General features: G+C 36.7%; 1 pseudogene; it reads left to right on the forward strand.

Moving 5' to 3' along the window:
• Positions 1-3,420: 3,420 nt before the first annotated feature.
• LOC117913557 lies at positions 3,421-12,131 on the forward strand (annotated as a pseudogene).
• The last annotated feature ends 8,575 nt before the right edge of the window (positions 12,132-20,706 follow it).

The raw sequence follows: 20,706 nt of genomic DNA on the forward strand, positions 1-20,706 counted from the left end.
TTTTTTAATACTTAATAGAAATAAAATACTACAAAAACAAACAACGTAATATTTAACACTATTAAGCATTAAGATTTTATTAAGAATTAAGTAAAAAAACAAACACCACCTTAGTGTTAACCCGATGGATGCTCATTATCAATAACTTTATTACCACAAATGTTTAAACCAAGTGACTCATCCTCTAACCCTATCCACACATTTTGATATGAAGCCTTAAGGACTTATTATTATTAGGTTCACATGATGCATGTTGTTGACTTAAGTGTAAATATTTTGATAAAAATTGTGGTTTATAGAAGTAAATCAAGAAACTTCTATAGTACATGTTTAGATACATTTTAAATTTAAAATTTTTAAAAATAAAATATTTTTTTTTTATAAAATATCATAATTATTACACAAAAAGTACCTTAGATATGTTGTGAACTTATAAAAAAAAATTAAAAATTAAAAATTTAAGAAAGATTTTTTTTTTTTTTTGTATTTTAAATGTTTTGAGAAAAAAATTTAATAGCACAATAAATTTTATATTTTAAATAAGAATTTTTATATTTACATAGTAATTTTTATTTTTAAAAGTAAAAGATAGAAAATATTTGGGAACGGCACCTTAGGTCATTGTATTAAACAATTGGCTTAATTAAATGGCAGAGTGAGAGTCAGACGATACAAAGTTTAATTTTTCTGAGGGAGCTACGTCAACATAATAATGCCACGTCATCAGAGAAATTGCCACGTCAAATAAAATATGAATTACAATTGCGGTAACCGTGCCACGTCAGTTGTTCATTTTCAGTGATCTTAAAAGCCGTCTGCTTTGAGAACTGGGGTTTGCCACTCTCAGAAGCAACTCTGGTAAGATTCTCTCACCATTTCACCTATTTTCTAATTCATTTTTATTTTTATTAATATATATATTACATTTATTAGGTGTTTGATTGCTTAGAAAAGGCAAGAAAAAAAAAAAGAAAAAAAGAACAAGAAAACCCAACTCACCTAAGCCAAATTTAATCTATTTATCTTCGAGTCTGTTTGGTTGCATGGAATTGGGGCCTTGTATTTGAAATTGCCGGCCGTTGGTTTAGATTGTATAGAATTGGATCCGATTTAGAAGAAGCTTTGATTGCATTTTTTGTTTTCTCCTTTTTACTTTTTTTTCTCTCTATTTCGATCATCTGTTTGGTTGCTTGGAAAAGGAAACAAAGAAGGAAAAAAAAAAAAAAATTGGAAAAAAGGATACAAAACCAACTAAGCCAATTGAATCTATCTCTTTTTACTGTGGTTCTGCTTGGTTGCAATTGAAGCCTTGGGTTTGGAACTGGGGACTGTTTAAAGGCTTTGTAGTTGGATTTGAGCACAAAAAACCTGAATCAACGAAATCAATTCCGCGGGAATTGGACTTCCGAATCAAATCAATTCTGGAAAAGCAGCTGTATTTTGTATTTTGGAGCTTACCACTCTGTTGGTCGTCAAGAAAATTCAGAAAACTGGGATTTTGAATCTTTACTAAAATATATAGGTGTATTAGACCCACTTAGAATGGAAGCTCTTCTTTTGTCTGTTTTTTTTTTCTTTCCTTTTCTTACCACTTTGCAGCAACCAACCAGAGAATAGTCTGTTTTCCAAATGGTTAGGTTTAGTTTCATCCATGGATATTACTGCATCTATGATCTTTGGGAACCACTGGTTTTGGAGGTGTTTATATACTATTGATGCTATTTGATGCATTCAATACCTTCAAAAGAGGAAAAAACGTGATGATTATACGAGTGTCCTTGTGTCTTGGCAATTCTAGGTCAAATTTTCCATTGTGTACTTTCAACTCGGATACTTTGAATCCACCTTTCAGACTTTTGCCATTTCAAAGATATTTGCGATTGATAATAACTAGATGAAATGATAAGTTATTTGAGATTGTCAATGAGTGTAAAAATTGATCATCCAAGTTCTTAAATAGTTATATTTTTGTCAAAAAATAGGATTGGAAGCTTAATGGATGTCAAAACTTTTGTTTTAAGCCAATTGGCTTCAGGCTTGATTGATACATTGAAGGGTGATAGAACAACTATCACTCCTAAAGTTTCAGGCTGATGTTGGATCAATCAAGTTTCGATCACAACATATATAATTTCACCTTTCTTTAAAACAATCTAAGCCATTGGATAAGGGTTGAATACCTACTATTTAAACTCATTTCTAGAATTAGGGATAGATGACAATGAGAGTTGAGTGTTGTTCCTTGAGCTTCGAATCATTTGCCAATTTTATTTCATTTTATTTTTTTAGGTGGGGGGTTGTTTGTTTTTGGGGAAAGTTTACGAGCATTTGAGCTGAAAATCTCATTCTAGTGGAAAATTTTCCATCAAAATGGGTTGATTCAGAGTTGTTCTCCATTCCTACTCTCATTTTCTTTATCTTTTATGGAAAAACCCAAATATCTTCTTGTGTGGGTATTAAGGAGAGACCCAAATCATGCTTGGAAATGACTCCAAAGGGTTCCGCATGAAGATGTTTGAAGCTAATTTCCTAAGTTACCAAACAAGCAGTCTGGGAGAGGTTGGAGGTCTTGGGTTAGGTAAAACCTTGTACTCAATATTTTCTTCATAGTGGATGTAGTAATTGTGATTAACCTACGGTTTTTTTTTATCTCTTTGGGAATTTTCCACATTAGAACATTTTGTCTTTATCTCTCATTTCTCTCAATTCTCTTTTTAGATTGTTGTTTGGGTTTGGTTAATAGCTTAAATTTCAAAAGTATGGATAAGACTTTATTTGCCATGTTGGGAGAGTGCTGATATCATTTTCTTGGGGCTTGCATATATTGAACTGTTTGGGAGAGAGTTGCATTATTTTTGCATGTTCTTTGTTTGTTTGTTGAAAAATTGAGAATAGAAAAGTTGGGAAAGATTGCATTTGTGGGTCATCTTTAGGTACTAATCCATGATTGAGATTCACTTACAATGTAAACTGTGATTCAGTTCTGGCAGTTTGTGTCTCTTTATTGCTCAATTTCTTCTGAAACGAGGGGAAAAATTCCAAGTTTCATTAGTTTCTGCTTTACTACTTACCTTGCTTTCCTATTTTGATGATCTTAATGTTGCTTCTGCTTATGTGGGGTTTAACTTCAACTTGTCTGATTTTAATCAAATAAGACATCAGTGCCCATCTTGTTTTAAGAGTTGAGGTGAATGAATTCTCGTGGTTTGGAGTTTGGAGAATATATTAGCTTTAATTAAATGAACTACTGGTGCATCTATTGTTTGAAGAGGATTGGGAGAATAATGGCAAAAAAGTTTCATTTCAAGTAGTCATTTTCTTTGAGGATGTTCTTTAAGAATGTACTTTTTGTAAACTAGACCATAATTCATGTTCTTAATCCCATAAAATTTCTCTTCTTGTGATTTTTCACTTTTAGGAATTCAAGTGAATACATAATTTGGTATTTGGGTAATGGCTTATATCCCTCCACATAAGAGGCATTTGACGGATGCATCCACGCCATCCCCTACTCCAGATTCTCTCGTTCCTCAATTTAGTAAAAATCTAAATCTGAGCTCATCTGGATCTAATGTAGATAGGAGGAAGGAGAAACGAGCTTTGAAGGAAAGGAAAATTGTTTATGCGAACCATTCATTATCTAGATGGTGTGTTGTTGGTCTGACAGATGATAACCAGTTTCCTGCTTATGTTGGTCTGGAGCCGACTTCCTTGGGATCCATGGAGCGCAAAACAAGAGAGAAGCCGCTAACTTTAGTTGATAGTCGTCGAGGAAAAGGTTTATTATTTGGCCCTTGTTAGTTTTATCTTGATTTGTGCTCTATGCATTGCTTGAATTAAGGACATGTCTGACTCAATGGCATTTTTCGTTTTCCTTCAAAGAGAATAGTGATGCAGGAGGAAACATTTCAAAAAGCCCATGGGTATATGTGGCAGAAAATGTTCAACAAGACCTACTTTCTTATTTTGAAAATGTGAGGAATGAGATGGAGGTCAACAATGTGGAAGAAGTAAAACCATCACTGACTGCTAAATTTGGAAAAATTCTTTTTCATGGGTAAGTGATCTTGCTTCCATTGATCGATTGGCTATTGCTTCTTTGGTTACATGGCTTGATTAACATCTTTTCTAAATAAAATGTCTGTGCTTTAATCAATTTTTGTGGGATCAGCTATTGAAATGTAGAGTTCAATGTTAGTCAAACTGTTCATTCACATGTTAAACAATGTTATATAATATGTACCATTTTATTTCTTTGTAGACTAATTAAAATTTGAAATCTGAAGAGTGTGAATTGTCCAACAACTTCAAATTACCATGAACTAGTATTTTTCTGTCTTTATCACTCTCTTATAGAGGTTTGCCTTAAACATGAGGACTCTTGTGGTTCAACATCTAGTAGTTACAATTTTTTATCTTTTCCCTCAACTATGGATTGCTTGTTGGAGTCTCTTGATTTGCCTAAGGAGCAGCCGCCCTCTGAATGAAGTGTCTATTTCTTACTACATTCTTATATGCTCATCTTCTTGATTTAATCATTGCGATATAAGGCATTTGTTGAAACTATGGATGCCTTACATTGCTGTCTTGTGCTAGCATTTTATAGCCAAATATTTGATAGATTTTATGGTCATAATGTTATAGAAAAATGTGGGCATGCTGTCATAAAAGGAAATTAAGAACTAGGGCTAGGGCTCTTTGGTGTGTCGCCGATCTTGCTTTATCATGGGTGATTTGGTTGGAGAAAATGCTAGCTTGAATCTTTGAGGATAAATGGAGGCCTTTGGAGTTAGTATGGGATTTCATATATTTTCTTTTTTCTCTATTGTCTATTGGTATAAGTTACTCCAGAATCCCTCGGCATCCCGCAGAGGTAACAATGTTGGATTGAAATACTGCTCATTTTGAGAGGAGCAAACTAACAGCAGTGCATTCTGAGTGAGTTTCTCCTGTTGGGCCGATTGGCTTGTATCAATTGAACCAGGTCTGAAGTCTCCTTCAAAGTGAGTATGCAATGTCCATGTACTAATTTTCCAGGGTTTTGACAATAGCAAAGAAATGTTTAGTGTGTGATAACCAGTGTATTAGATTTTCATCATTAAACTTTTCAAATTCAAGCTTCAATGAGTGTAGACTTGCATAGGTGGCCACATTAGTGTTTTGGTTTGGGGTTTTAGGTCTATCTTCATTTGATATAATTCCTCTAAATGATTCTTTGAAAATTGTTGGACAATCAATTTCTTAAAAAGTTTAAGCTGTTAGGATTTGGGCCCACGATGTATATTTTTCTTTCCAACACCCTCTCTCATTTGATATAATTCCTCTAAAATGACACTTTGAAAGTTGTTGGACAACCAATTTTCCTAAAAGCTTATGTTGTTAGGATTTGGTTCCATGATGTATCATATCATGATCTCCAACACCTTTTCCTCATTTAACATAATTCCTCTAAAATGATTTTTTGAAAGTTGTTGGACAACTAATTTTCCTAAAAGCTTAAGCTATAAAGTTTTGAAGACAGTCTCCCTTAGCCTTACATGTGGGTTCAATAAATTGAGGAAATGAACAATGTGGTGAGGTTTGGATACACAATTCCAAGCAAATGAGGCCCTGATACGATGTTGGACAACTGACTTTCTTAAAATCTAAAGCTGTTTTGAGCCCACAATGTGTATTAAGCTCTCCAACAAAAGTCATTTTTTTAATGGACTATGATTTCCATGGGCACTGGCAAATCCAATAATTGAGATGCCATTTCCTCCTTTTGCCTTTTGTAGATCAAATTGAACAAAAAAGTTTTTGTGCTTTGTTGTTCCCCATGTTGAGTGAGGCTTTGATACCTAATCTTCTGAATTAGAGTTGCATGGCAAAGAAAAAAGTCAAGTTTGGAGTTTTGATTGTGAATCACTCACCTTAGGAACCAGCTTTCAAAAACTAGGATACTTGCTAATGGGAGGAAGTATCTTCATTAGTGACAGTGGATTGAAAAAGCTACATGAGTTTGAATGCTAAGGAGTCATTTTTTTCTTTTATTTTTAAAATCAAAATCATTGCCGGTGGAGACGTGGCAATATGAATGAACAGTTGTACCATATTGCCATGGTGAAATTATACCCTGGCTGCTACCTGTTCTCTTATATTGAGGCTTTATACCTCTTTAATTGAGGCTAATAATCATCTTAGATCATGAGAATCATCCCTCGTAAAAAGGGAGATTCTCAACATCTTTAGCTGATTTTCTAGATCAACCTAGCAATCTTAGGATATTGTAATGTAAAATCACATAAGATCATAACATATCTTGTGTGAGAAAGAGAATATATTCAATCATGTTTGGTCATGTGAGCCATGCATTCGAAGCATGTCATGCTAATTCCAATAGGTAATGTGTCCCAATTATAATGTTTACAGTTGGACATCATAGTTATGATCATTAATGACCATTTGACTTTCCTAAGCAGCCACTATCTACTTGCACGCCCTAATTACTCCTTTTACAAAATAACTAGATATAAAGAATGTTGGCTTCTTTTCCCTCATGAACATAAATAATGTTAACTCCTTGGGCACCATAAATAGACCTAAGAATCTAAGATGCCTTCCAATTGATTGTAGAAGTTCCGGATTGAAACACTTTGCATCATATTATCTCTGGAAAGTTAAGGTTTATGAGTTCAAAAGAATCAATGTGGATGAGTAAATTATAGTTTGGAGTTCAAAAAAACTGGGTGGACTTATATCCTCCCTCACTTGCTATTGAACAAAATAAATATGTTCATTGCCTCTTTGTCAACTTCTTGATTGATTCTGCACGGCAGCAGGATAAAAAGATGATGATTAACTCATCACTGGAAGACCTTTGACCTTTTTTGCCACATTTTCATAGGAATCTGCAATGTTTGAAGTTGGATTCCCTGATGCTAGGACAGGATGGCCATTTAGTGATGACAGCACAATTTCGGTCTTCTGGTCTGGGAACACGTAGGTGTTATCTTCTTTGGATCATTGGTTGATAGTTGGTGGGACCAATTCCCTGCAAATATAGTTAAGATGGTATCAGTGCTACCCTAAGCCACCATTTTTGTTTGGGAGGTTTTAGATAAGATTACCACACAGGATCATTTATGATGCCTCACTTTTTTGCATGCTACATGAATGAATAGATAACTGCCATTTACACTAGCATGACATTCAAGTATGATTTTACATGGATTAATCATCTATTATCACTCGTTGTAAAACACCTCATGTTCCTTAGGATGCAATCATGCAAAGAGGATGATATGTCTGCCTATGTCTCTGTGGCTTATTCTCCTTCTTATGCTAAGAGAGGGCAGTACATTTAGCCCAAATGTGCACCCCATTGTGTAAGTCTGATGTTCTTGGCTGCCCACCATATGTGGATGCCTGCCTAGTGTGGATGCTGGGGAAAAATTGCGGAAAGATTCCGATCATGTTTTTTGGGATGAAGAGGCTGACCCTTTGACATAGATTCTAGGACAGAAATGTACCATCAGTCTTAGTTGCCCTTTCTTATCAAGGTAGTTGGTCCTATTTTTCCCTCAATTACTCATCATCATTGCAAGTATCACTAAAACGACATGTCAAGATGTTTTCATCTGATTGTGCAAAGAAAATCCTAGTTGTACTCTTCCTTGATTTAGAAAGTTAATTACTACAAAAAGGACCATGCATAAGCCTTTCTATTTTTGTTAGGTGACTGTTGACATAACTGCAAATTCATATTACTATATTAGCTTTCGCAACAGAAGAAAGCATGTTTTACTTTCACTCTAGTTGTACTTAGAAGAAGCTGGACAAACATATATTAAATAAATCTTTATGATGCAGTGACCCTTCAGTTGGAACAGAATCTGTTAGGAAGAATTTAGTAACAGAAGTCAAATTAAGACAATTGAAGAGGCAATTTTATACAAACGTGCCATCTTCTTATGTCAAAAATATTATAGATGGAGTTGTACCAAAGATTGGAGTCAATTTTGAGGAGGAAAAGGAGTTATACCACATAAAGGTAGTTCTTTTCTTAAACCTCTCTAGTAGTTTTACAGTTCTTAATCTTTTGAACAATTTGCTACTGACTTCTCAAATTTGTTTCCTTGCATTGTATAGTTGTCTGACATCACCAGACCAGATTCCACTATTTCATGCAAATGCTCTGTAACTCAAGATGAAAAAAGCTCAAACTCTATAAGGCAAGTTTTCTGATTCTTGCCCACAGTATATTTTATTTTACTTAAAAAGAAAAATGTCTATGTGATGTTGTTCTCAACATGCTATCTGGTTTTGCACTGGCAACTTTTGGGAGAATATTAAGTATCTCATGTAGGTGTAATTTACTTTGACTATGTTACCTCCCAAAACTCTATTTCTTTCTCTTCAATTCTACTTCTCCTTTTGGTCTTTAATGGAGTTTGTTTAAGGTGGCTTACATTGAAATATGACCATTGTTCTTGTAGATTGAATTAAATCAAGTTCGTCATCTGGTCATAGACATATCTTGTCTTGATAAGAATCTTGACCTGAGGTTGATGCTATCTACCAAGGGGGTCTTAACATCTCTGACTGTAAGTTACTTTGCTGCTATGTGCATAAATGGATCATCTGATGAGTGCTATTTAGCATTATTTCATTGTCTAGGCACTATCTTTGTCTCTCTAGCTGGTATTTGCTTATACGTGAAAATTTTATGAAAGTGGAAAAAAGAAACAAAGACATTAATCTTGATATGGCTTTTTGGGACTGTAAATTATGGAAATAGTAGTGGATAACTCCATTATCAATGTCTTTGCAGCACAAAATTATAAATACTTTGGTTGATAACAATCTACACTTAATGAAAGAAAAGTCGAAGGTAGCTGCCCTTTTATTTTGGGATTCTGTTTCCTGGGTGTACACTGTATATCATATCTCATTTTTTTTTTCTTTTGCAAATTCTTTAAAGCTTATCATTATCACACTATATGCACTCTTGTCCACTGGCCTAGACACTTTTCCTGATTCTATTTTCCTTGACAAGCTGAAAGAATTGTAGCCTGAGGTTTATTTATTTATTTATTTTTTCAAGCTCCATGAAATATTCAGGATAATATTTTCTTTCTTTGCAATTTCCTAAACCAAACTCTAGATTGGATTACCTTTATGACTTAGCTATAACAGTATATATTGTTGCACAGGTTATTCCAACTACTTTGTGGACTTGAAAGTCATGCTTTGGATATAAGATTTTCCATATAAATATGCTTTCTCATGTCTGGTTGTAGATGACTCAGTTTCTTGCATTTTTCACTTTTGAGTCGTATCCAGCAATCATTGTGTAAGATGACTTTACTGATTTAAGTTTATCTACTTCATCATATTCCTTTTTTCCTCTGCAGCCTGAAAGTTGAGGTTGAACTTTGCTTTTAGTCAATTCCCATCTACAATCTGCCATTATCCCTTACTCTATAGACCAATCAAATTCTATCCACTTTAAATTCTTTATTTTTTCTGTGCTATTAATATTTATTTACTACAAAATTCTTGCAAGATTAAGTTAAATAATGGTGAGCATATAGGAACTAGAGATTTTACAAAACTAGAAAGTTTCTAAAAGCACTTAATCGCCTGGTTACTTAAGGAAAGACTCCTGACTAAAAATTAGGATTAAGAAACTATAGCAAGCCACCACTATGATAGAGTGAACCACGTCACAATAACGTGAAAAGTAATGCATGAAAATGGTTTGAACAGTTCCTGTTATGATAAATTGCTATATTTTCACTATAATGGCTGCTTGCTAACATTTAACTCGATATATAATTTTTATACTGATCTTCTAAGTTACAAATGCCTATTAAATGACCTACATATGAAAAATATTAATTCTATTAGAAAAGAACTCTCTCTCTCTCTCTCTCTCTCTCTCTCTCCTCTTTCACAATTTCTTATTGGTTCAAAATACAAAAATTTTCTGTTGAGTTTTGTGGGAAGGAAAAGAACACAATTTTGACTTAATTCTTCTGTTGTTGTGGTTAGCCTAGTAGTTTGTACTCCAGTAAAATAGTAGTGTTGGTTTTATTTTTCTCGAGTTCTGCATGATGAAAAATTTTAGATCCAAATTTGTCTCTTTTTCTTTTCCAGCACACAGCCAGCAGCAAACTGTGGCATTGATTCAATTTGTCTAATATTTAAAATTGGGTTGAAGTGGCAGTCCAAAAACATTCGAGGGTCTGGAGATGGCTACCATATAAGAGTTTTTCCTTGTTGCACACATTTGTCTTTCTAAAATGTGATTTGTGGTTGGTCTAACCAAATACACTTTTCCAGGATGACGAGAAGCAGAGTATAAGCAATCTGATTAGCTCTGCCATTCTCGATCCAGATGTGAAGGGTGGGTTGAGATGGCCCTTTGGGAAGGAGTCTTCTGGAGATCGATACAGTGTTATTGGTGCCTGGCACATCAAAGCTAAAGCTTATACAAACTCATCAGTGAGGCTTAGAGTGAGGGATGCCGATCGATTTGACTTCAGGACATCAGCAGGGGAAGTGGCAAGGGAAATTACTCTGAAGATGACAGGATTAGTATCACAATTACGGGTAAGTACCGTTTTTCTGCAGATGAGATACTGTAACCCTAGTGCATGCTTATTATGCGGATAAAAAATGATGTGTTGACCTATTGCATGCTTAGTATGAGGATCAAATGATCTGCTCTATCTGATTTTTTGTGGTTGACAAATCCCTTAATCATACTTGACTAATGCTGAGTTACCTGACATTCTTGTGTACAGTATAGCTCAATAGTTTTTTTTAGAGCATTTTATACGTTGTGAGTCCAAATCCTAACAACTTACACTTTTAGTAAAGTTGGTAGCTCAACTCCACTTATTTAATCATTTGTGATTTGTCTGCATGCCTGTCCATCTTACCCAAAACCTAACAGCTTATTAAACTTTAAACTTATCCGAATATTTTCAAAACATCATATTCTTCATTTTATTTTCAACATGCATATTTTCTTGGGCAAATTTGTTAGAGCAAGTTCCATTCCCAGACACCAAGTTTTTGTCAACATTCCTTTTTAGTTTTGTATTTCATTTTCTATGTAGAAGAAATCATCAGTGGCTTGTGTCCTCAAAATAAAAATTAGCTGATGACCTCATATCATCGGTAATCCTTGAAAAGCATGAAAGTTTTATGATGGTTCAGGATGATATCGATTAGACAGAAGTTTGGATGTGGATGAACCCAGTTTTTGAATGAGCGTTGAGTTATATGATCATGGTTGCTTGGTGGGAGTGCAATTTGGGCGGGTTCAACCCAACCCAACTCGATCCCAACCTGATTTTGGGCATATTTGGGTAGCATTTTTTGCAATTTGGGTTGAGCTTGGACTAAAAAAGCTAACCTGAATTAAATTTGGGTTGGGACATTGGGCAACCCAAATACTATATACGTGTGTATCATAAATAATTAAATTTTATACTATATTATTTAACTAATGATATTTAAACCTTAGTTAACTTTAGGAATTTAATTAACACTTGAACCCTAGTTTTGACTTGACAAACCTGCATAATCTCTCCAGCTTGATCAACCTGAGCATAACCCATACATTTTTCTCTGATCCGGGCTTAACTCGATTTTAACCTGAGCTTGGGAAAAAGTTTGGGTTGGGTTGGGCTTTCGGGCAAATGTGATCTTTTTGTGGGTGGAACTTGGGTTGACTATCAGACTTATCCTGCTCGAGTTGTGCCCCCCTCCGCTTGGTTTACCATTTTGTTTCCATGGAATGCTAAACCCACCGGATTAGCTGCTAATCTGTAATTTCTTCATGGCCTTGTTGGGTTTCAATTTTCAGGAACAGAAGGTTGAAGTGGAGTCAGTTTCTGATCAGCTTAAAGACACCTTAAAACTGGTATGGGACCATTTCTTAAGCTCTGCTTGTTCGTTCACTTGAACAGTAGTATGTGATGGATTTTAAGTCTTTCCTCCTCTTTGTTCTTGTAAATTTTTCGGAGTCTGTCTTTGAGAAAGATGTAATGTAATTGTAGAAGAGAAGCTTATTACACTTTTAATTTGGGTTTTAGTATTGTTGTGCTTGATGCGAATATCAGATTGTTTTCCCTTCACATCTCTTGTTTGGATTGGAGGAAAAGTACTAGGGAAAGGAAAGAAATAGTTATAGTAGAGATAGTATTAAAAAAAAAAAAACCAAATATAATAAAAATTATATTTTCTAGTGGACATATTTTCATTTGTAAAATTTTCTATCAAAGCAAACATTCTTGAAAAAGAAAATGCCCCACTAGGTACATTGATGAAATTTCCTCTATTTCAAAATCTATTCCTGCTATGGAAGGGATTATTTTACAGTATGTCATACACAAATTTTTCATAGAGTATAGTTTGATTTAGTTACAAATATTGATTACACTTTTAGGGGATGATTTTAGGCCCTGACTTTTAAAATAACTTAAAATTATTTTTATAATTAATTGGTTTGGCATTTTATTTTTAAAAACAGTTTTTCCGAAGAGAGAAGTGTTTTTAAAAATAATTTTCCTATTTTAGTTTTCTAAAAACATTAAAATTTTTGTTTGTATTAATATTAGTTAAATTAATTAATATCTTATTAAAAATAAAAATGGTTTTATAATTATAAATAAATTAAAAATCAATAGTTTTTAGTAAAATACAGATACTAATATAATAATAAAATTATAAGGTATTTATTTTTATTAAAAAAAACATAAAACTATTTTAATGGATATTATAAAAAATGGGTAAAACATCTTTATAAAAGCATAATTTAATTTTTTTAAGTAAAATTTTTTTATTATATGTATACAATTTATTACTCAATTATTTTAAATAAAATATTTGCATTGTTATTTTAAAATATTATTATTATTATTATCTATTTTTAATTAAAAAAATCAATTAGGCTTTTGAATTTTAAATTATTGTTAAAAATTATTAGATTCATTAAAGAATCTAAAATATGAAGTCTCTCTTGATGTGGTTTTTCTTGATGTACAATCGATTTAGATTCAATCTACTATTAATTGTTTTTTTTTTAATTCGAAATTATTCTTAAAAATGAGTAGATTCATTAAAGAATTCAAAATATGAAGTTGCTCTTAATCTCATTTTCCTTAATTTACATTGTCATTTAGTAAGAAAAATTGGAAAAGTATAAGAAAAAGTAAAATCATCACTTGTTATGGACTAATTTTGTATCTCTATCATTTTATATATATATTTTTATTTTTGTATTAAATGATCCATTTTTGAGTTCCAAATTAGTTTTATAAATTACTACATTCATTAACGAATTCAAACATTAAGTTTTTCTTGATTTGAAGTTCCTTTGCTTAATGAGAAAATTTATAAAAATGTATTATAAGCATAAGAGAAAGTCATTTAATACTAGTTTTGGTTCATGTGTAGTTGAAATTGATTTTTTTTATGCAAAATTTATTTTTTAAATTGATAAGTTGTTTAGCGAATTTAATGTATTAGGTCAACTTGATTTGGAATCTATTTTCCTAGTGAAAAATTTAGGAAAAAAAAATATAGTTTTATACAAAAGAAAAACAATAAAGTTATTTTTAGTTCAACTTGTGCCTATTAATTTTTTTATATTAATCGAGCCAATATTTGAAATTAAAATTATTAGAGTTATTAATGAATGCAACATATTAAGTTTTCTTTGATTGAAAGCCTATTTGCCTAGTAAAAAATTAAAAAGAAAATGGTTATATGCGTAGGAGAAAATAGCAACGTTCGTCACTTTATAGTATAATTGGATTGTCAAGTTTTAAGCTTCGTCACATTGTATTATTAATTGGATTAATTCTAGTATTAATTGGGAAGTACAGATATATTGGTACTCGGATTTTATGGATACATCGAAAATATCAGTAGATATTTTGACAAAAATATTGATGAAATGAAAATTGTTCAAAATTCATAAAAATGCTTAGAAAAACTTTTTTTTTTAAAAAAATGATGAAATAAGCAAGAATACACATATTAAAATTATTTTGTAATTGTAATTGATATAAGTATGATCAAGGATATGTAAAAAAAAATGTAGATAAAAATTAGATTAAATTCCTTTAATATATTTATATTCATTTATTTTAAAAATTAAAAACTACTTTTATTAAAACATTTTTTTTACCTTTAAAGAAAAAATAGAATGGATTTATATAAAATATTTTATTTGAGATTTTATTTCTAAAATTTTATTAATAATTGTGGTGACAATTTTTTGTTATTAGCATTAATTTATTTAAATAATTAAATTTATTAATAATTTCTCTTATCAAATTAATTTTAATTTACAAAATATTAAAAATTCATTATTTTATTTTATTTTATTTTATATTAGGATGCCTATGAGCACTACCACTAAGCTTACTAAGAATACATTTGGAAGTGATGTTTGTAAGGACTTCCCCTTGGCAACCACAAGGTAGGTGGCCTCGGTTCCCCGAGGCACCCTTCTATTGGACATGTGGCGTCCCTCCGCCTTTGCCTGGACAGGCGGAACCAGTCCAGAACCCCCAATCTAGCCCCAAGAGTCAATGGTCGGCTACTTTGTGCTCCTCTAAGAATGCATGATGTGTTCCGAGCAGGATCCCTGGCCGGCTTCCACGAACAATCATTCTTCCTCCCATCAAAAGTACGCTCGATGGGACCACTCCCTGTCCTCTTAGGGGACCTGCTATGCTTTGCGCTAGATCGCCTGCAGAGTGAGGTGACTAGCGAGCCACCAGGTCGTCCCACCAGCGATCCTTATCAGTCGCTCAAAGAGTCATGATTGCTCTGCCACCATCTGTGCAACCATCATGACTGTGAAAGTCAAAGGACCATCTCAGCATAGATGTGACAGGGCTCCAGACACTATAAAAGCCTTCTCGCAGCTCAAAGGAAAGGGAGAGAAGGGGGTATTCTAATCCATTCTTTCCCAAGCTTTTATAAAAATGGGGCATTCTCTCCAACTAATCATCTGACTTGAGCTTCGGAGAGTGTGTCCGGACCACATGTCCGGACATCTTTTGCAAGAATAAGGAAGAAGCGTTTCTTTCGGTTGATTCAACATCAACATTGGCGCTATTTGTGGGAAACGCATAAGCAAAGATGTCCACACCCTCAAGAAGTCGGTCATCAGCCATGGGTGATGAAGGATACTTCGATTGGCAGGAGAGTATGGAAAAGTGACAACAAGAGAGCGAACGACAAGTACAAGCCTTGCTCCAAGAGACAAGGAGGCTCAGGGAGGAGAATGATGTGTTGAGGATTCAAGTCACTTCGAAAGGCCTTTCCCGCAATCAGCAATCGAGGAGCCAACGAACAAACTCCAAGCATAATTAGGAGGCCACGTATCCAAGGAACGCGGACCTCCCCCTAACATGCACGATGTATGGCCTGGTGAAGGACCTTTGCCTACCTATCGTGCATCGTAGGACGAAAGCTCGGACTCAACCCGCATCTCGTCAAAGAGGCGATGCGATAGAAAGTCCCAATTGTTTGATGTGATGCGCGCAAGGTTAGGACCACCACCTAGTAAAGATAAATTGCGAACAACCATAGCCTAGGAGGTGTATCCTGGTCCCTCAGTCGCCCCCATCACGCAGAATTGTCTCCCACACCAATACTACAACGGGTCGAGGGAGAAGTGGCAAGTAGAGGCCTCCCTGGCTTTATCAGCAAGCAGTTGGATGACATGCTCTCCATGCCTTTCAATTCTCGCATTATCAATTACGAACCCCCAAGAGGGTTCCTCGTGCCAAAATTTTCTGCGTACGATGGATCCAGCGACCCGTTTGATCACATCATGCATTACCGACAGCTCATAACCCTCAATATAGGGAACGACGCGCTGTTATGAAAAGTCTTCCCCACCAGCCTCCAAGGCCAGACTCTCTCATGGTTCCATCATCTCTCAATGAATTCCATTGATAATTTTCGGGATCTGTCAGAGGCCTTTATGGGGTAGTACCTGTGCTCAACACGACATAAGCAAAACATCAGCACCTTGCAAAACATAAAAATGCAAGAGAATGAATCCTTAAGGGAGTTCGTAAAACGATTTGGACAAGCTGTACTCCAAGTAGAGTCCTATAGCATGGATGCTGTCCTACAAATCTTTAAGCGAAACATCTGCCCTGGCACACCTTTCTTCGAGTCCCTTGCCAAAAAACCCCCTCTGACCATGGACGATCTATTTAGGCAGGCGAACAAATATTCTATGTTAGTAGACGACGTCCATGCAACTACACAACGGATCTTGGTCATTGGCCAATCGGCTAAGAACGGTGAGATTAGGAATCCCAAAGCCACGAGCCAACGAAGACAACCAAGCAAGAGGTAAGGCGAACAACGCCAGTCGGACCATCCCAATCTCACCCCCTTCAACGTGTCATATGAGAAACTCTTTCCTATGATCCGTGAGATGTCCGACTTCAGGTTGCCGTAGCCCCTAAAAACGAACTTGGCCAAGAGAGACCGCAATAGAAGATGTGCTTACCACAAAGAACAAGGGCATATCACAGAGCAATGGTGGAAAAACTCATAAAAGCTGGACACCTGAAACAGTATGTTCGCTCGGGAGTAAAATGTGGAGGAATCTGAAATCCTGCCATCGTGTCTCCCACAGCTTCCGTTGTTCCTAGGGTCGTGATCAACTATATCCATGGTGGACCCATGGACGAAGAATACATCTCCAAACGAAAGAGACAAAGGCTGCTCCAAGCCGCCTCTGCACGAGAAAAGGTTAGCCCCTTCCGACCTGGACTGACTAGCGGAAGCGCTCACCCAATAGACGGAGTAATCACTTTCCCTCCAATGGATCCCAACCGAATGCTGCAGCCGCACCGAGATGCCCTTATCCTGATGCTAGGAATCAGTGACTTCGATGTTAGGCGGATCCTGATCGATCCGGGTAGCTCACAAACCTCTTACAGGTATCAGTGATCAAACAAATGGGTTTTGTGCTCTCCAATCTGGAGAATCCTGGGCAGATATTGTTAGGATTCAATGGAGCTTCTACAACATCCTTGGTTGACATCGTGTTACTAGTCCAAGCCGGCCCCGTTACCCTTAACATACAATTCTCAGTGGTGGAGGACCTATTCCTATTCAATGCCATATTGAGACGCACCCGGTTACACAACATGAAAGCCATCCTTTCTACATATCATCAGATGGTGAGTTATCTCATCGAAGGCAGATCAATCTTTATGGTAGCCAGTTGGCTGCCCAATAGTGCTACCAAGTGGCGCGGGAGGCCAAACCCAACAATGATCACGAATCCCTTCCTGAACAAGCGAACGTCCCCGGTCAATAGCAATTACAGTACCCGGTGGACAAGGATCCTCCGGTAGCAGACCCTTTACAAATCATTCAAATCTCGGAGGGAGATGGTCGTTTTACTTACGCCAGTTCCCTCTTAGTGCCAAACTAGACACAGTGCCTCGAGGAAACACTTGGGCAAAAAAAAAACATTTTTGTGTGGATGCACTCTGACATGCCTAGGATCCACTCCACGGTTGCCTTGCATCAGCTGAACGTTCTACCATCATCGAGACTTTTCAGCCAAAAAGTTCGACAGTTTCATCCGGATAGGCAGAAAATAATTCAAAATGAGATAGATAAGTTACTGGCAATCGGATTTATTAGGGAAGTCGAATATCCAGAATGGTTGGCAAACGTAGTAGTGGTCCCCAAGGAGAAAGGAAAGTGGCGATTGTGCGTTGATTACACTAACCTCAACGACACATGCCCCAAACATAGCTTTCTATTGCCACGGATAAACCAAATAGTGGACTCCACCTCTGGGCATGTGATACTCTTTTTTCTAGATGCCTTCTTTGGATACCATCAGATTCCTATGACCCCGACAGATGAAGAAAAGACTGCCTTTATAATGCCGCATGGACTTTATTGCTACAAGGTCATGTCGTTCGGACTCAAGAACGTTGGAGCTACTTACCAAAGGCTAATGACTAAGATATTCAAGTCTTTAATTAGACACACAATGGAAGTATACATCGATGACATAGTGGTCAAAAGCAAAACCCGAGATGAGCATACCCGACACTTGGAAGAAGTCTTTCACTTGTTAAGGAAATGCGACATGAAGCTCAATCCGTCTAAATGTGCCTTTGGAGTAAGCATAGACAAATTCTTAGGGTTTATGGTCACTCAAAGAGGGATAAAAGTCAACTTGGATCAAATTAAAGTTGTCATGGAGACGTTCGCCCCTAGCAGTAAGAAAGAGTTGTAGTGCCTCACCGACAAACTCGTTACGCTAGGACGCTTCATAACCTGGTTCACGGACAAGCTAAGGTCCTTCTTCCTAGCACTAAAGAAAGCCAGTGCGATAGAATGGACGAAGGACTATTAGTCTGCATTTGAAGAAATCAAGCTTTTGAGTAGCCCACAACCAGGCGAACGATTGTACATGTATTTAGCAGTGTCCGACTGGGCGGTCAACATTATCTTATTTCGCTGCCTATCACATAAGGAGCAAAGACCCATTGACTACATCAGCAAAGCGATGGCCGATGCAGAAACCAGATACTTGAAAATGGAATAGACTACTTTAGCCTTGAGAAGCACAACTCAGAAACTCTGGCCTTACTTCCAAGCTCATCCAATAGTCGTGCTCACCAATCATCTCCTTAGAAGTATCTTGCATAGATCGGATCTATTAGGAAGGATGCTAAAGTGGGCCATAGAATTGAGCGAGCACGGAATCGAGTATCAATTCAGGCTATCCATAAAAGGTCAAGTCATGGCCGATTTTATAGTAGAGGTTCCCCCGCAATCCTCTTGACTCAAGAGGCTGGGCAAAGAGGGATGGTGAACCTTACATGTTGATGGAGTCTCCCGGTCCTCAGGGTCCGGAGTAGGCTTCCTCTTACGATCACCGACTGGGGAGCAATTGGAGCAGGCCATCCAGCTCGGATTCCTAGCATCTAACAACGAAGCCGAATATGAAGCCATTCTGTCCGGAATAAACCTTGCACTCGCACTTTCCGTCTCTAAACTCGAAATCTGCAATGACTCTCAACTCGTTGTTGGGCATATACAAAAAGAATATGAAGCCAAAGATGAGCGCATGTCTCAGTACTTGGCGAAAGCACGTAATACCCTAAAACACTTGGACGAGTGGGTTGTCAAGAAAATTCCCCGCGCAGACCACATACAAGTTGATGCCTTAGTAGGGGTGGTTGCTTCACTCCTTGTAAGAGAAGCAATATTGCTGCCTGTACATCTCCAGCCCATTCCATCAATTGCAGAGTCTCCCGTCTACAACACTAGGGAAGAATGCCAGGGGTGGACAACTGAAATAGTGAAGTATCTCCGGACAGGATCCCTGCCTGAAGATGTCAAGCATGCACATAGGATCTGAGTGCAAGTTGCCCGTTTTGCCTTGATTGGAGGTTGCCTCTACAAGCGATCTTTTGGGGGCCCATACCTCAGGTGCTTGGACAGTTCGAAAGCTTAATATGTGCTGGAAAAGCTGCATGAAAGCGTGTGCAGCAATCACACAAGAGGTTGATCCTTAGCACATCGCGCCCACTCATAGGGATACTATTGGCCCACAATGAAGCGAGACGTGGAAGCCTACGTCAAGAAATGTGACATGTGCTAGAGATATGCGCTCGTCCCACATATGCCATCTGAAGTACTTAACCCGATAACCAGTCCTTGGCCATTCGCGTATTGGTGGATGGACAACCGACATGAAACACTTTTTTCACTTTTGCATATGGAACGAACGTAGTCATCCCCACGGAAATAGACATGCCCATAGCCCAGACTGCTATGCAAGGTCGAAGGGACGAAGCCTAGGAATTTGGAAAACACCTGGACTGGGCGGACGAAGTAAGAGAAAGTGCGTCCATCTGAATGGCTTCCTATCAGCAAAGAGCGACTGCCCATTACAACCGAAAGGCCCGGCCTCGTACCTTCAAGGTCGGGACACTGATCCTCAGAAAGGTCTTCGAAAATACAAACGAAAAAGGAGCTGGGAAGCTCCAGGCAAACTGGGAGGGACCATACATAGTTTCAAAGGCAAGTGAAACTAGAGCTTATCATTTGTAAAAGCTAGATGGAATTCCTGTACTCCGCCCATGGAATGTATCTAACTTAAAACAATACTATCAGTGAAGGCAAAAGGAACGTAGAGCAAAAGAAAAGCAAGAGAATATTTTATTCATGCTTATAGATATAAAATTTGTCTTTACAAATCCTCAACCAAATCCTTCACGACAGAAAGAAAGCTATACAGAGGAAATATACAAGGAAAATGTTGTCTGGTCATAAGGAACCCCCGGGTACCTCATCCTCATCATCAAAATGAAGGGAGAGGATGTCATGCATAATACCATTCTTCTTAGCAGCAGCGATAACCGAAGAAATACATTTCGTCCACTTGTTTTTGATACTCCACATCCAGTTCCTTCTTCTGAGTGACGAACCCAACCTCCAATTCCTTCTTCTGAGCAGCGAACCCGATCTGTAACTCCATCTCTTTCTTTTGAGCTGTGAATCCAGCTCGGAGCTCTTCCATGTCCTTCTTCAATTGGGAGTTCTCCTGCTTTGCCCTTTTAAGCTTGGTCTTCGCAACTCCACCCTTCTTCCTCAGCTTGTCCGCCTCAGCACGGATCACTTTTCTCTCTCCCT

Source organism: Vitis riparia, chromosome 4, assembly GCF_004353265.1.
Source record: "Vitis riparia cultivar Riparia Gloire de Montpellier isolate 1030 chromosome 4, EGFV_Vit.rip_1.0, whole genome shotgun sequence".
NCBI classification, from domain to species: domain Eukaryota; kingdom Viridiplantae; phylum Streptophyta; class Magnoliopsida; order Vitales; family Vitaceae; genus Vitis; species Vitis riparia.